The sequence below is a fragment of the Symphalangus syndactylus genome, chromosome 15, assembly GCF_028878055.3.
Source record: "Symphalangus syndactylus isolate Jambi chromosome 15, NHGRI_mSymSyn1-v2.1_pri, whole genome shotgun sequence".
Classification (NCBI taxonomy): domain Eukaryota; kingdom Metazoa; phylum Chordata; class Mammalia; order Primates; family Hylobatidae; genus Symphalangus; species Symphalangus syndactylus.
The window spans coordinates 72767941-72792353 of record NC_072437.2 but is presented as its reverse complement, the minus strand read 5'-3'; the positions used below and the strand labels follow the sequence as shown (position 1 = coordinate 72792353).

Sequence of the window (24413 nt, the reverse complement as noted above, 5' to 3'; positions counted from 1 at the left end):
TGATCCCTGAGACTTCAGTGTTGCCCTCTCTCCTCACCACTGAAAGACTACATAAAACAAAATTATCAGGAGACTTCCCTTCTTAAAATCCCTTTTTGACTCTCTATTGCCTATTAAATAATGCCTGTACTTCTTAATATACCGTACAGGCATCTCCTGTTACTCCCTGCTCTACATTTGTTACTGCAGTAATAGGTAAATGTTTATAATTTCCCCTGAAGTCCCTCTGCTATTCAATGCTTCCATGTATTTGTTCATTATGATCTTTTTCTCTGAAACTCCCTCACCACTTTTTCTCCTGGTTTATTATTTATTGTCCTTCACACCCAAGCTCAAGCATCGTCTTTTTCAGAAAACCTACTTTGAAGTTCCAGAGTGGACCAATGGCCACTTTTAATTCTCCCTGTAGTGTTGATCTCTATCTTTTCACTTTAAACATACTTTTAAACCTGCTTCCTGAGTATAAAATTTGTTATAATTTTAATATTTGTATTTTTCTATGTCTTTTTCTTCTCTTTATGGTTTCTGTTGACTCCTGCTTATGGTAGTTTGACTCTTCAACTCTGTTAAATTTTAGAAATATCTCGTATTTGTCTAAACTTTAACTTTGGGTATCCTGAGAGACTGGAATCGAGATGATTTGCCTGGTTTCTGCTTGGTTCTGGAAGTAGTACCAATCAGGAACTATTCTAGTTTGATTTATTGGTTTGAGGTTTCTTGTACTATGAATATGGCGTAAATTCACATTCCAGCCTAAGAGTAAAGCTGGTTAGAAAACATTGGGGAAGACTTAAAATTATTAATGTTTTAAAATCCACTGCCTGCAGACTGATTTGCTTATTGGTTCACTTGTCATATCCTTCCAATTTTGTCTTTTCTACTAAATATATAGCCGATTTTGGTCCCTGGATTTATATGGAGGTCTCAGACTCAGTTCCCTACTTTGTCAGGTTTAAATCCTCTGAGTCAGTTAACCAGAAAAATTCTAGATCCCAGCATTGCTGAACAGATTCCCAGGAATGTGTCAGAGCATTTCAAAGTCCCCTATTGACATCTCATTCCCAGCTTTTTAAAAAAAGAAAGTATTTTGACGTTCCTATTGATTGCCCCAATTCCTATTTACTACCTCAGGCAGCCACAATGTTAACTAACAAAGCTCTAGGTTTTTGGTTTTGGCACACTTCCAGGGCATCTCTGGCTTCTATGTTGACTGATGACTTTAGTTTCACCTCTAGATTGTGTGTGCATGTGTGTAATCATTTTGTACTTCCTTCACATTTTGCGAGTTCGGAAATATATTTAAAAGTGTATTTGGTGGCCGGACGCGGTGGCTCACGCTTGTAATCCCAGCACTTTGGGAGGCCGAGGCGGGTGGATCACGAGGTCAGGAGATCGAGACCCCGTCTCTACTAAAAATACAAAAAAAAATTAGCCGGGCGTGGTGGCGGGCGCCTGTAGTCCCAGCTACTCGGAGAGGCTGAGGCAGGAGAATGGCGTGAACCCAGGAGGCGGAGCTTGCAGTGAGCCGAGATCGCGCCACTGCACTCCAGCCTGGGCGACAGAGCGAGACTCCGTCTCAAAAAAAAAAAAAAGTGTATTTGGGGCTAGGCATGGTAGCTCATGCCTGTAATACCTTTGGGAGGCTGAGGTGGGAGGATAACCTGAGGTCAGGAGTTTGAGACCAGCCTGACCAACATGGTGAAACCCCGTCTCTACTAAAAATACAAAAGTTAGCTGGGCATGGTGGCATGCACCTGTGATCCCAGCTACTAGGGAGGCTGAGGCAGGAGAATCACTTTAACTTGGGAGGCAGAGGTTGCAGTGAGCCAAGATTGCACCACTGCACTCCAGCCTGGGCAACACAGCGAGACTCTGTTTCAAAAAAAAAATAAAAAATAAAAATAAAAGTGTATTTGGAAGTGATGTCACTAAAAATGGCAAGCTAGGAACCTTCAAAAATTCCTTTATTCATAAAAGCAGCTGGGAAAAATAAAAGCAACTTTTTCAGATCTCTGGAAGATATCCAAAGGCTTCCTGCAATCTTGGGAGCATTTATTCAAGAATGTAAGCTGAATTTTGGTGGGAATAGTGAGCTTTGTAGTGTTCTTACTTTATGCTCATTATATCCTCCCAGTTCCATGGTAGCCTTGAAAACCAACATCCTACAATCTTGGTGAAAAACAAGCTCCTGGGAGCCATAGAAAGGAACAAAAGGGGGTTGGGACTCATTCAAAGCCTTATTCCCAGAGAAATGTCATTATGTGACCTGACTAGGAGGTCCAAGGAAGACCCCCACACACAAGGCTATCTTTATTTGGCCTGACTTAGATCTCCCCCAGCCTTTGTTCATATTTGTTGAAGACAATCAGAGGCAATTGCTGAACATAATGGCTACCTGGGGTATAGATAAGTTGAGACATACAATATGCTAACAAAAAATGTAAACAAAGGCTGGGCACAGTGGCTCATGCCTGTAATGTCAGCACTTTGGGAGGCTGAGGCAGGTGGATCATGAGGTCAGGAGATCGAGACCATCCTGGCTAATGTGGTGAAACCCCATCTCTACTAAAAAAAATAAAAAAAAATTAGCTGGACGTGGTGGCGGGTGCCTGTAGTCCTAGCTACTTGGGAGGCTGAGGCAGGAGAATGGCGTGAACCTGGGAGGCAGAGCTTGTAGTGAGCTGAGATCACACCACTGCACTCTAGCCTGGGTGATGGAGCGAGACTCCGTCTAAAAAAAAAAAAAAAAAAAGTAAGCAAACGAAACAAAGAAAAAAACAAATGCTGAGAGTACTAAACCTGCTTGCTGTCAGAAGACATTTCTGTTCATGTCTTCCACCTACAAATTTAATGTCTTTTCCATCTCAACTAAGTACTTATCATGCACTGTAGCTGTAACTTTTGCAGCTTTTGACAGCAAAACTGGCACAAATTTCTTTGTTCTTCTTCACAATTTTATGAGTAGAGGATTTTTCCTTACTGTAAATCTTAGCAACCTCAGCCTATAATATTTTTCTTATGATGTCAGAGACTTTCACCTTTTCACTTAAAGGAAGCACACTGTGGCTTCTCTGGCATATCCAAATTGCCAGGATAATTACCATTGCATGTTGGGCCAATTATGAAGTGAAATAAGGGTTACTTGTATACCACCCCTGTGATGCCATGACAGTTGGTGTGATAATCAAGATGGCTACTAAGGGTCTAATGAGACTTATTAATCAAGAATTCTGTATGTAGCAAAAATATCCTTCAACATTGAAGGAGAAACATAAGGCATTAAGTATCTTAGGACATTTAAGACATTCCTTGGTAAACAAAACTAAAAAAATTTGTTGCTTGAAGACATCTCTATAAGAAATACTAATGGGAGTCATTTAGGCTGAAAGGAAAGAATACTAGGTAGTAACTCAAATCCACATGAGGAAATAAAGAGCTGAGAAAGATAACTATATGAGTAAATATAAAAGGCAGTATAAGCATAAAGCGGTTCTCATAAATGGGTTGATGAACATGGAGCATATGAAGATATGGTTTATAAGGCATTAACAGCACAATGGAAGAGAGAGGGAATGGAGCTACATAGGAAAAAGTTTATGTATACTCTTGTAATTAAGTTGGTATTAATATGAACTACATAGTTATAAACCAACATGTTAATTGCAATATCCAGGGCAACCACTAAGAAAACAACTCAGAAATGTAGTAAAAGAAATGACAAAGAAATAAAAATTGTACACTACAATACTATTTAGCATAAATCTTACTTTATCAATTATTGTATTAAATGGAAATTTCTCTCCATTTAAAAGGAAGAAATTTGCAGAATGAATTAAAGGATACGATCCTACTATATGCTGTCTATAAGAGACATGTTTTAGACCAAAACTCAAATAGGTTAAAAGTAAAAGTATAGAAAAAGATATAACAAGCAAACAGTAACCAAGAAACTAACTAAATAAAGAGATGGAATCATGATAAAAAATCAGGAAAAAAAGACTTAAAGGCAAAAATTTTTATTAAACAAAGAACATTTTATAATAATAAGAGGATCAATCCATCAAAAACATACAACAGAGCCCCAAAGTACATGAAGAAAAAATTGACAGAATTGAAGGGAGAAACAATTCAGCAATAATAGTTGAGGACTTCAATTCCCCACTTTCATTAATAGCTAGACAATTGGGCAGAAAATCAATGAGAAAATGTAAGACCTGAATACTACTGTAAACCAACTAGATTTAACAGATATCTATAGCATTCTCCATCCCCCAGCAACAACAGAGTATACAGTCTTTATAAGTGCACATGGAACATTCCCTAGGAAAGACCATATGCTAGGCAATAAAAGAACTCTCAATAAATTTTAAAAGATTTAAATCATACAAAGCATGTTCTCAACTGCAATAAAATGAAGTTAGAATAGTAAGAGAAGGAAATTTGGGAAGTTCACAAATATATGGAAATGAAACAATGTACTCTTAAATAATCAATTGGTCATAGAAGAAATCCAAGAGAAATCAGAATATATTTTGAGATAAATGAAAACAAAAATTCCACATCTCAAAACTTATGGAATGCAGCTAATGCCATGCTTAAAGGGAAATTTATAGGTGTAAATTCTTACATTAGAATGGAAGAAAGATCTCAATCAATAATTTAACTTTCCACCTAAAGAAACTAGAAGAAGAGCAAACTGAAACCAAAGCAAGTAAAGCAAGGGTATAATAAATGTTAGAGTGAAAATAAATAAAATAGCAAGCAGAAAAACAGTAGAGAAAATAAACAAAACCAAAAGTTATTTGAAAAGATCAACAAAATTGATAGCTTAGCTAGCCTGATCAAGAAAAAAAAAGAAAAGAACTCAAAAATGTGGTAAATAACTTAGGTAAATAACAACAACAACAAAAAACCTAAACCCTTAGATAATCTGGTAAAGTTTATGAAAAACCAACAGCTAACATTAAACTTAGTGGTGAAAGTCTTAAATCTTTTCTCCTAAGACGAGGAACAAGACAAGGATACCTGCTTGCTTTTTCTGTTCAACATTGTACCGGAGATTCTAACCAGGATAATTAGACAAAAAACAAAACAAAACAAAACCAACCACAAAAAAGAAATAAAAACCCTCTAGATTGGAATGGAAAAAGTGAAACTCTATTTTTTGCAGATACATAATGTTGTGTATAGAAAATCTAAGGAACCCACAACAACAACAACAAACCTGCTGGAGCAACAATTGAGTTCACAAAAGATGTAAGATCAATGTGCAAAAAATCAGTTAGATTTAGAAACACTAGCAATGAGTAGGCTCAAAATGAAATTAAGAAAGTAGTTTTATTTACAATAGCATTAAAAAAAAGACTAAAACAAAAGAAATGTAAGACTACAAAACGTTATTGAAAGTGATGAAGACCTAAATAAATGGATACACATTCTGTATTTATTGAATGGAAGACATTACTATTAAGATGACAGCACTCCACAAATTGATCTACAGGTTCAACTCAGTTCCTATCAAAATCCTAGCTTCTCTTTTTGCAGAAATTGACTTGCTGATCTAAGATTCATTGGAAAATGCAAGGGACTCTGAATAACCAAAACAATCTTGAAGAAGAACAATGAAGTTGCAGAGTCCACACTTGATTATTTCAAAACTTACTACAAAGCTATAGTGGTTAAAGTTGTGTAGTACTGGAATAAGGATAGACATGTAGATCAATCGAATAGAATTGAGAGTCCAGAAGTAAATCCATACATTTAAGGTCAATTGATTTTCCACAAGGTACCAAGACTATTCAGTGGAAATGAACATCTCTTCAGCAAGTGGTGCTGGAAGAACGGGATATCCACATACAAATGAATGAAGTTAGATTTCTTTGTCACGTCATACAGAAAAATTACCCGCAAATGGAAGAAATATCTAAATGTAAGATCCCAAACTATGCTCTTAGACAAAAACATAGGTGTACATTTTTTATGATACTGAATTAGTAATGATTTCTCTTTTTTGCCTTTCCTTTTATGTGGAACAGGAAAGCTAGAGGGGTTTAGAGTTGTCTTACTGCTTTTCCCCTATGTCAGACAAGGCCCTGATAAAGCAGTTTTTCTCTAGAGCAGGTCTTTCACACAGAGAATAGAATGCTCTGGGCATATTTCAAAATGGTTGCTGTACCCACTCACTCTCCCTATCCTCCAATTAGGGTATATTTTGAAATGGTTGCTTTTCCCTTTTCCTTGTGTAAAGAGCCTGAGGAAATTTTCTTCAGCCTTCATTATGAGAACCTGGTGGGGTTTCTGGAAGTAAAATTCATGAAAGTATAAGGGGTCCCCAAGACGGGACTCCAACAAGTTTTTAACTCTCAAGCGAGTTCACACTCGGCCACCAGTAAATTTATTGATTACCATTGAAGTGTTCTTACCAATTACTGGCTCTGTGGCTTCTGCTCTCAGGTAAACTGTGATTTTCTCTAGTCACCCATCTCTCTAGTTTTTGAGGAAGTAGTTTTCCTGTGACCTCTATTCTCGGACAGATCTAAGAAAAGTTGTTGATTTTCAGTTTGATTATCTTTTTTTCTGTTGTGAAGATGGGAGTGATGACTTCCAAGTTCTCTACATGTTGGAGTGGGAACTGGAAGACCTAATTAACTTCTTAAGAAACTGTCAAACTGTTTTCCAAAGTGGATCTAGCACTATACATTCCTGGCATTGTATGAGAGTTTCAGTTTCTCTCCATCTTTGTCAACACGCCATCTTTCTAATTTTAGATATTCTAATAGTATCTAGTGGTTTCTTATTGTAGTTTTAATCTGCATTTCTCTAATAGCTAGTGATGATGACCATTTTTTCATATGCTTATTTGCCAGTTGCAAATCTTTATTAGTGAAGTATCTGTTCACATATTTTGCCCATTTTTTAAAAGTTGGGTTGTTTTCTTACAATTGAAGTTTATTTTTTCTTATACTCAAAATTTTAATTGACACATAATGAATTGTACATATTTATGAGGTACAATGTGATGTTTCAGTACGTTTTACAGTGCATAATGATCAAATCATGGTAATTAGCATATCCATTGCCTTAAACATTTACTATTTCTTTGATGTAAGAATATTCAAAATCCTCTCTTCTAACTAGAATATAAGTGTATTTTAAATGTACAACTATTTGTTTTCTCACAGTCCTATAAAATGATAGCTTGAGTCAATGAGGTATCCCCCCAAGTCCTATTAACCTTGTCTATTTTAGTGAAATTGAATATTGTCTAGAAAACACTAAACAAACAGTTATTCAGAGAGGATAACTGAGCCCTCTGGTTATTCTCTCTAACCCACAAAGGAAGCTGAACACTTGATGTAAACTTCTTCATCAGAGTAAATAAGAATCCCCTCCATTACATACAAAAGAAAAAATAACTGGAGAGATAGTCTCTGCTCTGAGGTTATTATCCTGTGGTCTTTGGTTTTGGTACATTCTCCCCCACCCCATGCCCTTCTCCCTCATCTTTAATGAGTATCTGTATGTATGGCAGAACAGCATGTTTTTAAGTCTCTGCAGTCTTGGACCAAGCTCCTTCTATTCCCTACTCTACAAGAATCACAAGAGCACCAGGATTCTGTTTGGGGTTGCCATGGACACAGAGTTCATATTACATAACTGACTTATTCTCAATACGAGGTAAAGACCTAGAGGTGAGGTCTCTGAGCAAGGGAGTCCCATCCCATCCTCTGGCCTCTCTGTTGGCTAATGCTGTCCTCTCATCCTCATCAGGAGAATTAAAATCATGTAAAGTTTTGGTGGGGGAACTAGATGGTGGTCTCTGGGGCCTATAGACAGGAAAGTTTGCTTATACCCAGCTGGGGGGACCACTAATGGACATTCCTTTCCCCTCCCAGGGACCTTACAGAGTCCCCTTACCCTCAGGATACTGGGGGACAACCAGTGAGTGTAAGGCCAAATAGCAATAACCTTGTTACTTGCCAGGAATTGGGTCAAGATTTAATTTAACAGGCTTGGTTTTGGGAACTAAAAAATGAAAAAAGGAAAAGCCATAATCTTGAAAGGCAACAAGAGAGAAAACTGCTAACAGGATCTTGATTAAATTTCTCCCTCTTAGAGAATGTTATACTGAAGACACAAGACCTCAGACTTGTGTTATTCTAGCAGCTGAGCAGACCCCAGGCTCTTCTGACTGGCAATGGTGCTGGAAGCAGTCTGATCTATAGGTAAGCAGGTCCAGGGCTTACAGGGAGAAACTCCCAGAAATCCAGCTCTGCCTTGGGTTGCCCTGGTTCACGTCCAAAGATGTGCTTGGGCCACGTCTCTGGAGCACAAGGTGGTAGACTGAGAGCTTTGATATTTCTGCTCCTACTGCAGGTGAGCTGGTATAACTCTGAAGGTATGGAATTTGCTGTTGTCTGTGACCCAGCAAATAAAAATAGAAAAATAATTAGATAGAAAAATAATAGAAATAGAAAAAATTTAAAAAACAAACCAAGTCTCATTCTATGCCTGTTAATGTCCTTAAAAAATATGACATTTTAGGCAGTGTGATAATATGCATATACTGGTCACTTTAATCTTTCCTACAGGGGTGGCTGGTTGCCCTAATGGTGGATGCTTTGTTCAAGGATGGTGAGCTAGTGTTCAGCTCAGGAAGCCACTCCACAGAGATGGCCACCAAAAGGCCTTCCGTGGTCCCATTTCAATTAACACCTGAAACATTGTCAGTTATTACCGTGACGGTCACAAATGGGTTTTTATTAGTGAGATTGGTGGCTTACAAAGCAGCATGATGGATGTTACAATTATATGACATTTTAAGATCTGTGAATCAACTAAAGTGTTTTGGAGACAGCCCACCCTCGCATAAACAGGATAAAGGTCTATGAGGGTGGCCTGTAGTGTATATCTAGAGACGACACCCAAGGCTTGATCCTCATATGGTCCTATCTCCAGGAAGGTTTAGGAAGATTTTGACCTCTGGAACATTAGGAATCTGTTGAGAATGAAGCTTTCATGCTTGGAGCACCTAAAGTACAGAAAGCTTACAGAAGCTTATGTACTGTGCCTGCTTGCTACTGAATGTTTTGTTAAATGAATATCTGTATGTGTGGCAGATTTGATCGGAGACCTACTTTTCATTATAACCTGGTAGCATGATTATAAAGGTGTAGCTAACCTTCACCTAACTCAGACTTCTGTGGTTGCTCCTATCTACCAAAAAGCATTTAAGAATTCTGCATGACCACTTCAGTTTAGGACAGTTTGCAATTCTCACCTTCCTTAGAGGGCAATTTAGCTAGCTACTTATTCATGTCCCATGAGGGAAGTCATTCTGTGCCCCAAAGCAGCTTATCAAAGTATTATTTCAGACTTCATACAATACTCTCCCTGAAAGGAGTTCAGGTAACATCTGTGGATGTCTCGTGCCCTTTTTGGAGATTAGTTTCCCAAGGAACTTGCTCAGCAATCCTGGCTTGTCACCTGAATCTGGAATAATTTGAGTATCTTCCAGTTCTCTTCCTCAGTAGAGGATGTCTGAAAAATCCAGTAATCATTTAATAAGGCTGCTTATGTCAGAAAGTCAAATTCTTACCTTTTTGGTGTTTTGAACATTTTCCCCTGTTATGATTTATTAGTGTATTCTGCATAGACAATCCAATTATTCATCCTGCTGAAAAGTAGCGGATGCCTATAGATGCCTTTCTTTTTGTAAAAGGTATTGTTTTTCCTGAGACCTGGATGAATTTCCATGAGCCATTCAAGGACATGAGAACACCCACTTAGAACTTAAAAGGTTCCCCTCATGGCCCTCAGACCAGGCTAACGAGATTTGATAATTTGAACTCTGGCACTCCTTTCCTCACAGGCTGAAAGATGAGCACAATATTAATGTCTATCTGTGCTTAAAGGTTTGAGCTATTGATCAGAGTCCAAAATTAGTTTGTGTAGGAGAACTTTTCTTAAAGACATAAAAAGATACCATTTAATATATTGTTTCCAAAATGTGTTTCTCACACATTTCCACTGTGAGAAAGAGGTTCTGTGGTCAAATAAGTTAAGAAACCTCAGCACACTCTTAGAGAATCCCAGTTTTTATCAGCAGCAAAAAAATGTATGTGATCAGTTTCTTAAACTTATTTAAACGTTTGAAAAGTTAGAAAATTGTGGCAAAGAGCATTAATTCTTGAGTCTTGGGAGTGTATTACCTTGATGAGAATGTTTGTGTATTTGAAACTAAAAATATGTATCAGTTTATATTGCCACATACTGATTTTTATGGCATAATATATGGTATAGAGAGCAGGTTGTCTAAAAACCAATATTTGCAAAATGCTGAATATTCAGCATGGTTTTATGAAGTTGACAGATGTGGAGTGTATTTTGCATGTGTCTTAACTAACAGATGAGGAAATGAAGTTGCAGAGAGATTAAATTAGCCAAGCCAGGGGTTTCGGTGCTAGGAAGTCTTGATATTGGAAAATATAGCCATATAACTTTAAATAAATGAATCCAGACAAAAAGAAAACAAAATCATTGTAAACACATAATCCACTTTAAGTTCACAAAATGTTTTAAACATGATTAAGGCTATGCTTGACTTACCTACTTGTTTATTTCCTACCAAGGATGACCAGGAACTAGCCATTGATATCGAAACATTCATTATTCTTACATTTTCTTTCTTTTTTCTGTGTCCTCTCTCTCTCTCTCTCTCTCTCTCTCTCACACACACACACACACACACAGTCTCAGAAGTACTAGTGCTGTATCCTGAAATTGTTTCTTTAGTTCTTGTCAAAATTCCTCTGATTTTATTTTTTGTGTCCTGAAATACTGTTGAGATTAATATCCTGATTGCCTTCCAAAATATCTGACTTTATTTTTTGTATGTGCTTTTTACTCTTTGGTAGAGTTATGGATTCACTAACAGATTCTACTGTATGCTCTGACAACTGTGACCACAATGGGTGAGTTGACTGATCTAAGTGGTGAAAAATACTGGGAGCATCAATGGCAATAACAACTTTCTATCAGAGACTTTAAGCATCTTTGGTAACATTGTTTTTGAACCAGAGTAGAAAAAATAAGATTAGGTCAGAAGAGGGATGCTTGGTACTCAAAGATTGTTTGTGACCCCAAGTAATTAGCAGCCAAAACCTTAGGAAACTATCAGAATGCCTGTGTATGAGACTCTCTCAAGAGTGATCCAAGAGAGGAGAGAATCCTACTTGGAGAAAGAGGGTGGTAGCATTGGACAGGCAGCAGAGGAGCCCTCAGCAGAAAGAAAGGAGCTAAGAGACCCTGTAGCTGTCCCTCACCCTTCAGAGCTGGTGCCCCAAACTCAAAGCCATCATCACATTGGATGGAGCCCATGCCTCAGGTTTAGTCACTTGGTCCTATTTGAGGGGAAGCAAAGATATCTGTGACTCATGAAGAGCATGAAGGTGGTGGAGGGACTTGATAATTAGGAAATCAAAATGGGCAAGAATAATGTGTGCCTACAAATGGGACATGAATTTGAAGCAAATTTAAGTTAAATTTGCTGTCACACGTGATGATCAGGTTCAGTAATAAAGAATTGTATTTAAATCTTGATTCATTAAACTTTTTTGAGAGAGCTGAACAATTTTTATTACCAACACATAAAGACTTCTTTCTAGAGAAAAATGAAGTACCAGGTGCCAAATAACTGATTTACATGAGAATTTTTAGGGACAACACATTGTAATTTGTAGCGCAATCATAGCCAGTGTGAACCAAAAAAAAGTCATGTATGCATTTATGTTGTTTCCTACTATTTACTTTTCAATCCTTTGCATCGACCCCAATGAATTGACATCAGAAATCTGTGCTGGAGTCAACAATGAAAGGTGATGTCATAACATATATTGGAGATGGGAGGAATTCAGGTTTGTGAAATTCAGTCTCAGAATTATTCATGGGAAAATAGTTTTCTGGACACTGATTCTAAAATTCTTTCTAAAAAGTTAGGTCTTAAATAAGCTAAGTCATATTTACCATATCTTTTAGATTCAAGGAATTTTGTTGTTCAAATAAATTGGTCATATCACCGCTCCATGTGGCAAATCTCTAATACATTTTTGCATTTGATGTTTGAAGTAAAATACAGCAACCTTACATAGAGCTTCATGATAAGCTTCATGTGTTCAAATATAATTGGTACTTTTATAACCGATGCTGTTTGTGTTATACTTAGAAAGTTATTTCTTATCATAAGATTACCGATATAGGCCGGGCGCGGTGGCTCACGCTTGTAATCCCAGCACTTTGGGAGGCCGAGGCGGGCGGATCACGAGGTCAGGAGATCGAGACCACGGTGAAACCCCGTCTCTACTAAAAAAAAAATACAAAAAAAATTAGCCGGGCGCGGTGGCGGGCACCTGTAGTCCCAGCTACTCAGAGAGGCTGAGGCAGGAGAATGGCGTGAACCCGGGAGGCGGAGCTTGCAGTGAGCCGAGATCGCGCCACTGCACTCTAGCCTGGGTGACAGAGCGAGACTCCGTCTCAAAAAAAAAAAAAAAAAAAAAAAAAAAAAGATTACCGATATAGTCACCAAAATTTTTTTTATATTTTGAATTAATTTTCTACATTTAAATAAGACAAGTGCTGCTGCTGTTGTTACTATTCCCTTTTAATGTCTCCCCAAATTAGTGTTTTATTCTGTACACTTTATGAGGTGCCAGCTTAACAATACCCTTAATATGGCCCAAGGATTCTACAAAAGGAAATGCTGATGTGTTTGTCAAAAGTGTTTTCTGGCTGGGCATCGTGGCTCAAGCCTGTAATCCCAGCACTTTGGGAGGCTGAGGCAGGTGGACCACGAGGTCAGGAGTTCGAGATCAGCCTGGCCAATATGGTAAAACCCCGTCTCTACTAAAAATACAAAAATTAGCTGGGCGTAGTGGTGCACCCCTGTAGTCCCAGCTACTCGGGAGGCTGATGCAGAAGAATCACTTGAATCCGGGAGGCAGAAGTTGCAGTGAGCTGAGACAGCGCCACTGCACTGCAGCCTGGGTGACAGAGTGAAACTCTGTCTCAAAAAAAAAAGAAAAAAAGTGTTTCCTGTGCAGATTATCTATTCACCACTTGCAGATTTGAAGTTTACTAAGCATGTGTGATATCTAAAAGTTTATTTGAAGCATAATTTTCAATGCCAACAATGTTTAAAAGTGGGATATAGGAAGACGATGCAAAGATGGAATCTCCAAACATTTCTGTTTTCACCAGGAGGACTTAATAGAATGTCTAACAGCTACTTTTAGATATTTTTGAAATGTGAGAGGGGTGAGTTACTTAACACAAAGTAGACTATGAGATTAAAATGTCTATTGACTCTAAAATCTCAGCATTCACTTTCTTATTGTCAAGTTATTCATCAGACTCTTTTCAGAGACAACCTAAATGCAAGCTCTTAGAATATTACGTCATTTATATGAGATGACAGGAAATAATTTCATGGCCTTTTAAAGGATAGATGAGGGATTTGAATACTACTTTGAGATTAAGTAACTCCTCTATTGAATATTACACTGTTTTTTGATTCGTATCTCTATTGTGTTTGAGAGGTATTGCCAAATTTATTCACTGACAAGGAAATATTATTCAGTTTATAATTAATATCCACTTTGGGGGGGAGATACTTTCAGTCTATGTTAAAACTATCTTCAATATTCAGTATCCTGTTCCACATAAAACTTTCATGCACTAGTTTTAGCATTCATTGATTTTTATATAAATCAGTGATAACTGTGATCATTACAAAATGGTGATTTTTTTTAAAAACGTGGTTTTTCTCTGTTTAGTAAGTATCATTCTAAGAAGAGCTATTCCTAACCCTATTTATTCACTATTACTATGAACTTATAAATTCTTACATTATTTCAATGAATTACAATCCTTTCTGTCATTATTTATTTTGATGTTTAAATGGTCCCATATTTGGCCAGTGGGACTCCCTAAAAGCTAGCCCCTGTGTCCTTTTGACTTGACATGTTCCCATCACTTTTTGAGCATTTCCCCAGCCCTGGAATCAACCATTTACCCAAAGAACCTGATGCCCTTTAGAAACCAATATTTTGCATTTGGTATGCTCATTGCCATTGGCTCATTGCTACTTATAGGCCTTTTTAATATATAGATGAGAGTACAGATATACATATTGACATATACAGATATATGCATATATGCAACAATTTTAATATGTTTAATATACGGTACATACATTTATATGTGTTCCGTAAACTATGTATTATTGTTTTGCCTATATGTTTTTAAATTTACTTCAGTGGTATTAAGTTGTATCTCATTTTGTTAGTTTTTTGCTTAGTAACATAAGATTCTTCTTCTTTTTTTTATTTTTTTATTATTATACTTCAGGTTTTAGGGTACATGTGCACAATGTGCAGGTTTGTTACATATGTATCCATGTGCCGTGTTGGTTTGCTGCACCCATTAACTCGTCATTTAGCATTAGGTATATCCCCTAATGCTATCCCTCCCCCCTCCCCCCACCCCACAACAGTCCCTGGAGTGTGATGTTCCCCTTCCTGTGTCCATGAGTTCTCATTGTTCAATTCCCACCTATGAGTGAGAACATGCAGTGTTTGGTTTTTTGTCCTTGTGATAGTTTACTGAGAATGATGGTTTCCAGTTTCATCCATGTCCCTACAAAGGACATGAACTCATCATTTTTTATGGCTGCATAGTATTTCATGGTGTATATGTGCCACATTTTCTTAATCCAGTCTATCGTTGTTGGACATTTGGGTTGGTTCCAAGTCTTTGCTATTGTGAATAGTGCCGCAACAAACATACGTGTGCATGTGTCTTTATAGCAGCATGATTTATAGTCCTTTGGGTATATACCCAGTAATGGGATGGCTGGGTCAAATGGTATTTCTAGTTCTAGATCCCTGAGGAATCGCCACACTGACTTCCACAATGGTTGAACTAGTTTACAGTCCCACCAACAGTGTAAAAGTGTTCCTATTTCTCCACATCCTTTCCAGCACCTGTTGTTTCCTGACTTTTTAATGATGGCCATTCCAACTGCTGTGAGATGGTATCGCATTGTGGTTTTGATTTGCATTTCTCTGATGGCCGGTGATGATGAGCATTTTTTCATGTGTTTTTTGGCTGCATAAATGTCTTCTTTTGAGAAGTGTCTGTTCATGTCCTTCACCCACTTTTTGATGGGGTTGTTTGTTTTTTTCTTGTAAATTTGTTTGAGTTCATTGTAGATTCTGGATATTAGCCCTTTGTCAGATGAATAGGTTGCAAAAATTTTCTCCCATTCTGTAGGTTTCCTGTTCAATCTGATGGTAGTTTCTTTTGCTGTGCAGAAGCTCTTTAGTTTAATTAGATCCCATTTGTCAATTTTAGCTTTTGTTGCCATTGCTTTTGGTGTTTTAGACATGAAGTCTTTGCCCACGCCTATGTCCTGAATGGTATTGCCTAGGCTTTCTTCTAGGGTTTTTATGGTTTTAGGTCTAACATGTAAGTCTTTAATCCACCTTGAATTAATTTTTGTATAAGGTGTAAGGAAGGGATCCAGTTTCAGCTTTCTAAATATGGCTAGCCAGTTTTCCCAGCACCATTTATTAAATAGGGAATCCTTTCCCCATTGCTTGTTTTTGTCAGGTTTGTCAAAGATCAGATAGTTGTAGATATGTGGCATTATTTCTGAGGGCTCTGTTCTGTTCCGTTGATCTATGTCTCTGTTGTGGTACCAGTACCATGCTGTTTTGGTTACTGTAGCCTTGTAGTATAGTTTGAAGTCAGGTAGCGTGATGCCTCCAGCTTTGTTCTTTTGGTTTAGGATTGACTTGGTGATGTGGGCTCATTTTTGGTTCCATATGAACTTTAAAGTAGTTTTTTCCAATTCTGTGAAGAAAGTCATTGGTAGCTTGATGGGGATGGCATTGAATCTATAAATTACGTTGGGCAGTATGGCCATTTTCACGATATTGATTCTTCCAACCCATGAGCATGGAATGTTCTTCCATTTGTTTGTATCCTCTTTTATTTCATTGAGCAGTGGTTTGTAGTTCTCCTTGAAGAGGTCCTTCACATCCCTTGTAAGTTGGATTCCTAGGTATTTTATTCTCTTTGAAGCAATTGTGAGTGAGAGTTCACTCATGATATGGCTCTCTGTTTGTTATTGGTGTATAAGAATGCTTGTGATTTTTGTACATTGGTTTTGTATCCTGAGACTTTGCTGAAGTTGCTAATCAGCTTAAGGAGGTTTTGGGCTGAGACAATGGGGTTTTCTAGATATACAATCATGTCATCTGCAAACAGGGACAGTTTGACTTCCTCTTTTCCTAATTGAATACCCTTTATTTCCTTCTCCTGCCTGATTGCCCTGGCCAGAACTTCCAGCACTATGTTGAATAGGAGTGGTGAGAGAGGGCATCCCTGTCTTGTGCCAGTTTTCAAAGGGAATGCTTCCAGTTTTTGCCCATTCAGTATGATATTGGCTGTGGGTTTGTCATAGATAGCTCTTATTATTTCGAGATACGTCCCATCAATACCTAATTTATTGAGAGTTTTTAGCATGAAAGGTTGTTGAATTTTGTCAAAGGCCTTTTCTGCATCTATTGAGATAATCATGTGGTTTTTGTCTTTGGTTCTGTTTATATGCTGGATTATATTTATTGATTTGCATATGTCGAACCAGCCTTGCATCCCAGGGATGAAGCCCTCTTGATCATGGTGTATAAGCTTTTTGATGTGCTGCTGGATTCGGTTTGCCAGTATTTTATTGAGGATTTTTGCATCAATGTTCATCAAGGATATTGGTCTGAAATTCTCTTTTTTGGTTATGTCTCTGCCAGGCTTTGGTATCAGGATGATGCTGGCCTCATCAAATGTGTTAGGGAGGATTCCCTCTCTTTCTATCAATTGGAATAGTTTCAGAAGGAATGGTACCAGTTCCTCCTTGTACCTCTGGTAGAATTCGGCTGTGAATCCATCAGGTCCTGGACTCTTTTTGGTTGGTAAGCTATTGATTACTGCCACAATTTCAGAACCTGTTATTGGTCTATTCAGAGATTCAACTTCTTCCTGGTTTAGTCTTGGGAGGGTGTATTTGTCGATGAATTTATCCATTTCTTCTAGATTTTCTAGTTTATTTGCGTAGAGGTGTTTGTAGTATTCTCTGATGGTAGCTTGTATTTCTGTGGGATCGGTGGTGATAACCCCTTTTTCATTTTTTATTGCATCTATTTGATTCTTCTCTCTTTTCTTCTTTATTAGTCTTGCTAGTGGTCTATCAATTTTGTTGATCTTTTCAAAAAATCAGCTCCTGGATTCATTAATTTTTTGAAGCGTTTTTTGTGTCTCTATTTCCTTCAGTTCTGCTCTGATTTTAGTTATTTCTAGCCTTCTGCTAGCTTTTGAATGTGTTTGCTCTTGCTTTTCTAGTTCTTTTAATTGTGATGTTAGGGTGTCAATTTTGGATCTTTCCTGCTTTATCTTGTGGCCATTTAGTGCTATAAATTTCCCTCTACATACTGCTTTGAATGTGTCCCAGAGATTCTGGTATGTTGTGTCTTTGTTCTTGTTGGTTTCAAAGAACATCTGTATTTCTGCCTTCATTTCATTATGTACCCAGTAGTCATTCAGGAGCAGGTTGTTCAGTTTCCATGTAGTTGAGCGGTTTTGAGTGAGTTTCTGAATCCAGAGTTCTAGTTTGATTGCACTGTGGTCTGAGAGACAGTTTGTTATAATTTCTGTTCTTTTACTTTTGCTGAGGAGAGCTTTACTTCCAACTATATGGTCAATTTTGGAATAGGTGTGGTGTGGTGCTGAAAAGAATGTATATTCTGTTGATTTGGGGTGGAGAGTTCTGTAGATGTCTATTAGGTCCACTTTGTGCAGAGCTGAGTTCAATTCCCGGATATCCTTGTTAACTTTCTGTCTCGTTGATCTGTCTAATGTTGACAGTGGGGTGTTAAAATCTCCCATTATTATTGTGTGGGAGTTTAAGGCCCTTTGTAGGTCACTGAGGACTTGCTTTATGAATCTGGGTGTTCCTGTGTTGGGTGCATATATATTTAGGATAGTTAGCTCTTCTTGTTGAATTGATCCCTTTACCATTATGTAATGGCCTTCTTTGTCTCTTTTGATCTTTGTTGGTTTAAAGTCTATTTTATCAGAGACTAGGATTGCAACCCCTGCCTTTTTTTGATTTCCATTTGCTTGATAGATCTTCCTCCATCCCTTTATTTTGAGTCTATGTGTGTCTCTGCACGTGAGATGGGTTTCCTGAATACAGCACACTGATGGGTCTTGACTCCTTATCCAGTTTGCCAGTCTGTGTCTTTTAATTGGAGCATTTAGCCCATTTACATTTAAAGTTAATATTGTTATGTGTGAATTTGATCCTGTCATTATGATGTTAGTTGGTTATTTTGCTTGTTAGTTGATGCAGTTTCTTCCTAGCCTCGATGGTCTTTACAATTTTGCATGTTTTTTCAGGGGCTGGTACTGGTTGTTCCTTTCCATGTTTAGTGCTTCCTTCAGGAACTCTTTTTGTGCAGGCCTGGTGGTGACAAAATCACTCAGCATTTGCTTTTCTGTAAAGGATTTTATTTCTCCTTCACTTATGAAGCTTAGTTTGGCTGGATATGAAATTCTGGGTTGAAAATTCTTTTCTTTAAGGATGTTGAATATCGGCCCCCACTCTCTTCTGGCTTGTAGAGTTTCTGCCGAGAGATCAGCTGTTAGTCTGATGGGCTTCCCTTTGTGGGTAACCTGACCTTTCTCTCTGGCTGCCCTTAACATTTTTTCCTTCATTTCAACTTTGGTGAATCTGACAATTATGTGTCTTGGAGTTGCTCTTCTCGAATAGTATCTTTGTGGCGTTCTCTGTATTTCCTGAATCTGAATGTTGGCCTGCCTTGCTAGATTGGGGAAGTTCTCCTGGATAATATCTTGCAGAGTGTTTTCCAACTTGGTTCCATTCTCCCCGTCATTTTCAGGTACACCAATCACCGTAGGTTTGGTCTTTTCACATAGTCCCAAATTTCTTGGAGGCTTTTTTCATTTCTTTTTATTCTTTTTTCTCTAAACTTCCCTTCTCGCTTCATTTCATTCATTTCATCTTCCATCACTGGTACCCTTTCTTCCAGTTGATCGTATTGGCTCCTGAGGCTTCTGCAATCTTCGCGTAGTTCTCGATACTTGGCTTTCAGCTCCATCAGCTCCTTTAAGCCCTTCTCTCCATTGGTTATTCTAGTTATCGATTCGTCTAATTTTTTTTCAAAGTTTTTAACTTCTTTGCTATTGTTTTGAATTTCCTCCCATAGCGTGGAGTAGTTTGATCGTCTAAAGCCTTCTTCTCTCAACTCGTCATTCTCCATCCAGTTTTGTTCCGTTCCTGGTGAGGAACTGCATTCCTTTGGAGGAGGAGAGGTGCTCTGCTTTTTAGAGTTTCCAGTTTTTCTGCTCTGTTTTTTGCCCATCTTTGTAGTTTTATCTACTTTTGGTCTTTGATGGTGATGATGTATAGATGGGTTTTTGGTGTGGATGTCCTTTCTGTTTGTTAGTTTTCCTTCTACCAGACAGGACCCTCAGCTGCAGGTCTGTTGGATTTTGCTAGAGGTCTACTCCAGACCCTGTTTGGCTGAGTGTCAGCAGCGGTGGCTGCAGAACAGTGGATTTTCGTGAGACCACAAATTCAGCTGTCTGATAGTTCCTCTGAAAGTTTTGTCTCAGAGGAGTACCTGGCCGAGTGAGGTGTCAGTCTGTCCCTACTGGGGGTTGCCTCCCAGTTAGGCTGCTCGGGGGTCAGGGACCCACTTTAGGAGGCAGTCTGTCCGTTCTCAGATATCCAGCTGCATGCTGGGAGAACGACTACTCTCTTCAAAGCTGTCAGACAAGGACATTTAAGTCTGCAGAGGTTCCTGCTGAATTTTGGTTGTCTGTGCCCTGCCCCCAGAGGTGGAACCTACAGAGGCAGGCAGGCTTCCTTGAGCTGTGGTGGGCTCCACCCAGTTCGAGCTTCCTGGCTGCTTTGTTTTCCTAAGCAAGCCTGGGCAGTGGTGGGCGCCCCTCCCCCAGCCTCGCTGCCGCCTTGCAGTTTGATCTCAGACTGCTGTGCTAGCGATCAGCAAGATTCCATGGGCATAGGACCCTCCGAGCCAGGTGCGGGACACAATCTCCTGGTGTGCCGCTTTCCAAACCCGTTGGAAAAGCGCAGTGTTAGGGTGGGACTGACCCGATTTTCCAGGTGCCATCTGTTACCCCTTTCTTTGACTAGGAAGGGGAACTCCCTGACCCCTTGCACTTCCTGAGTGAGGCAATGCCTCGCCCTGCTTTGGGTCGCACACAGTGCGCTGCACCAACTGTCCTGCACCCACTGTTTGGCACTCCCTAGTGAGATGAACCCGGTACCTCAAATGGGAATGCAGAAATCACCCGTCTTCTGTGTCGCTCACGCTGGGAGCTGTAGACTGGAGCTGTTCCTATTCAGCCATCTTGGCTCCACCCCGCAGATTATTCTTCTTGTGCATACCTTTTGTTATTGCTCTTAACTGGTATGAAAAATTCCATGACATGCATTCCCTAGTGAGGAACACATATATTGCTTCCTACCATTTGCCTTCACAAAGAGTGCCACCAAATGATTATCCTTATGCCAGATCCCTATAGACCTGTTTGAGTATTTCGTAGGAATATGAAACAGGACTTGATGGGCCATGGGATTGCATATTTTGAATTTGACTGAATACTGCTTATTGCTCTCACAATGGTTATACCAGTCTGCATCTCATCAACAATGCATGATTGTGCCTACACATACACATTCACAACAACACTTGACATAATCAAACTTTCTAATTTATATAATCAATCTATAGATGGTAACATATTACATTGTGTTTTACTTTGAATTTATGTGATAACTTATGAATTTGAGCATCATTTTATGTTCTTACAGCATTTGGGATTTCTTCTGTAATGGTCCATTCATGAACTTAGCCCATTTTTCCACTAGTGTTCCTATCTTTGTCTTGTTAATTTACATGGGCTGTTTTTGAGTATTTTATATTTTAGAATAAGTTAATCAAATTTCCTTTAAAATTATGTTTAATTTTCAAAGTGATTATGTTACATTTGTAAACAATATAGCAAGAATTCACTCTTTTTAGTAACATTAAAAACATGGTGCTATTGTTTGGAGGTTTGTACCCCCAAAACTCATGTTGAAATTTGATCCCCAGTGTTGGAGGTGGGGCCTAATGGAAGGTGTTTGGAAGATGAATAGATTAATTTCCTCCCTGGGGTGAGGGTGAGTGAGTACTCACTCTGTGAGTTCTTGCAAGAGCTGGTGGTTTAAAAAGAGACCGGCAGCTTCCCCCACGTTGCTTCCCCTCTTGCCGTTTGATCTCTGCACGTGTCAGTTCCCCTTCATCTTCCACTATAAATGGGAGCAGTCTCAGAAGCAGATGTTGGCATCAGGCTTCTCGTGCAGCACACAACTGTGAGCCAAATAAACCTCTCTTCTTTATAAATTACTCAGCCTCAGGTATCCCTTATGGCAACACTAAACAGACTCAGATGCATGGAATCCCATTCAAAAGTTTTGACTATCGCTTTATGTATTCAAATCATGCTTCATGTCAGTTTTAGACGTTGAAGTTATGTTCTCCAATAGGTCATCTGCCTGTTAGCTTTGGCATTGTTGTTCTTCATTCTCTTCATGACAGAACTTTTTGCCTTATTATTTTACTTTTGAAGTTTGAAATTTTCCCACTTTCAGTCTACAAAGGTAATTTCTAATCCTCATAGTTTTAATTTACACATTTAATGCTTTAATCTACTTAGAGTTTACCCTTAAATATGGTGTTAGGTAGGGATTTGGTTTCATTTTTCTCCCAATGGTAGGCTGATTTTCCAAATACCATCTATGAAACAGTTCCTCCTTTTTCCTTGTTTATATAATCATCATCAATGACATATATCTACATAGGTTTATCTCTGAGCTCAATATTTTGTTCCATTGATACTTATGGCATCCCTATACCTTTTTTTATTACTATGACTAGTTGTTATTAATGGAGCCTTTATATGTTGACATAGATTTTGTAGTAAGTATGTCAATATTCTAAAAAATTTTGACAAATACCTATGTGGGCCCTGTGGTGTTTGGGAGAGGGAAGGGCTTTAAATACTAGGTTGATTTCTTTGTTACTTGAGTATTCTATTTCTATATAAATATAGTTTCTTGCACTAATGTTAGTGTTTTATATTTGTCTAGGAATTTTTCCATTCCATCTAAGTTTTCACATTTATTAGCATATAATTGAATAATCTCATTTTAAAAAATTTTAGTTGTGTTATAGTTATGCTCCCTTCTTGTACATTTTATTTGGTTATTCACTCTGTTTGTTCTTGATTATTATTGCCACAGGTCTATTGTAATAATCTTTTCAAAGAGACACACTTTTGTTTGGTTAATCTTCTCCACGGTTTTTTCTTCTCCAGTTCAGTGACTTACGCTTACCTCCTTATGTTTCGCTTCCTTATTACTCCATAGACTGCCCTGTGCTCCTTTTCCAGCCTCTCTACTTAAATGTGTACTCTTTGCTTTTAACCGTCTTGACTTCTTATTAATGCTTGTATATCAGTAAATTTTCTTCTAAATATTGCTTCATTGTATCCTACAAACTTTGTCATGTTATTATCAATCAGTTCTCAGTATTTAAAATATTTCGTGATTTCCCTTTTAACATAAGAGGTATTCAGTAATGTGTAATTTAGTTTCAAATGTGGGCTTTTTAAAAAAAGCGAATCATATTACAATATATTCAGAGAACAGCAATATGATATTGATCCTGTGGACTTTATCCTGTGGAAGCTTTCTTTATGGTACAGAGAGCTATGATGTTGGTCTGTCCTTGTGCCCTCATAGGTCTTTTGGTCTTTCTAGAAGGTGTTAGAATTTTCTCTCTGTCTCCATTAGATACTTAAAGCTGATTTATTTCTTCTTTCTTGAATTCTGGGAAATTTATCATCGTAAATTTTCACGTTTTATTTTGCATTTTTAGTTTTCATTTCTTCTTAGATTTCCATATTCTAGATGTTAGATAGCTGTTTTTATCCTCCATAACATTCGTCTTTTCTTTAGTATGTTCTGTTTATTCTTCTCTACTATTTTCTGGGTAAGTTCTGTTAGTTAACACACTAGATTAGGTTGCAGTTTGTTGCATAAGGACTCAAGTACAGAGGCAACCTCAGGGAAAATTTCGTTTAATTAAACAACTATATCACCTTGAAGCTCCTGAACAAAGCAGCATCGGAGGAGACAATCTCTCTGGTTTGTAACCTGGGCTTTGGAGATGGAGGCGGGTGGAGGAGTGAAGGCCCAAGGATTGCTCTTCAGCCCTTCCCTGTTTTCATCAGCTGGTCTAATGCTCTCCTAATTTTACCGTAACTACTCCTGGGTAGTTAGTTGCTGTTGTTGTCTATGGAGACAGGCAGGGATGGTCGCTATTGTTTCCAAATGGCTAAATTGCATGTGTGTGTTTTTTTTTTTTAGAACAGCTAGTTTATTAGTTGTAAGGTTATTGTAGCTAATTTGAATAAAAATTAAGCCTACAAATTCACATGGTATTTGATTATGTACAATTTAGTTTAATTCTTTAGCTCTGACCCAAATGAAGTGATATCACTAACCCATGATGGAGTCCTCAGTGAAAGTGAAATGATATCACTAGCCTATAATGGAGTCATCAGTAAAAGATGATGTGCGTGTGTATGTTCATAAAGATACATGCAAATGTTAACTATAGAGTTTCTTGGACACTGTTTCTAAAGTACTGGTAGTTTCAGCTTCTGTATGTAACATCCTTTTCTTTTTGGGTCTAGTTGGATACAAGATAAATAGATCACAAGAAGTCTACTTCTTCCTAGCTGAGTTGACTAGTAGCCAAAACTTTTAGAAAACTGTTGGATTGCCTGTGTATGAGATTCTACCAGGTTGGGCTATATTAGTTTCTAGGGCCGCTTTAACAAAGTATCACAAACCAAGTGGTTTAAACAAAAATTAATCATCTCATAGCCCTAGAGACTAGAAATCTGAAATTGAGGTTGTCAGTAGGGTTGGCTTTTTATGAAGGCTATAAAGAAGAATCTGTTTGATACCTCTTTGCTAGCTTTTGCTGGTTGCTGGCAATCTTTGGCATTCCTTGGCAGGTAGACTCATGTCTAGAGTAACTGCAGCTATTTGACCAAAAGTGTAAGTCCAAATTATGTTTGTATCTGAATAACATGCTTTTATAATTCCTCAGCCCACAGCCAACTGAGTTGATAGTAGTAACCTATGATAGAGCCACCCATGAAATGTGAGTTAAAAACAAAGATTTATATACACGTAAGTG

At 38.1% G+C, this 24413-nt stretch overlaps 1 pseudogene; it reads left to right on the top strand.

Moving 5' to 3' along the window:
* The first annotated feature begins 8155 nt into the window (after positions 1-8155).
* LOC129464208 (phosphatidylinositol 3,4,5-trisphosphate 3-phosphatase TPTE2-like) overlaps positions 8156-24413 on the top strand; it is a 99233-nt pseudogene continuing 82975 nt past the window's right edge.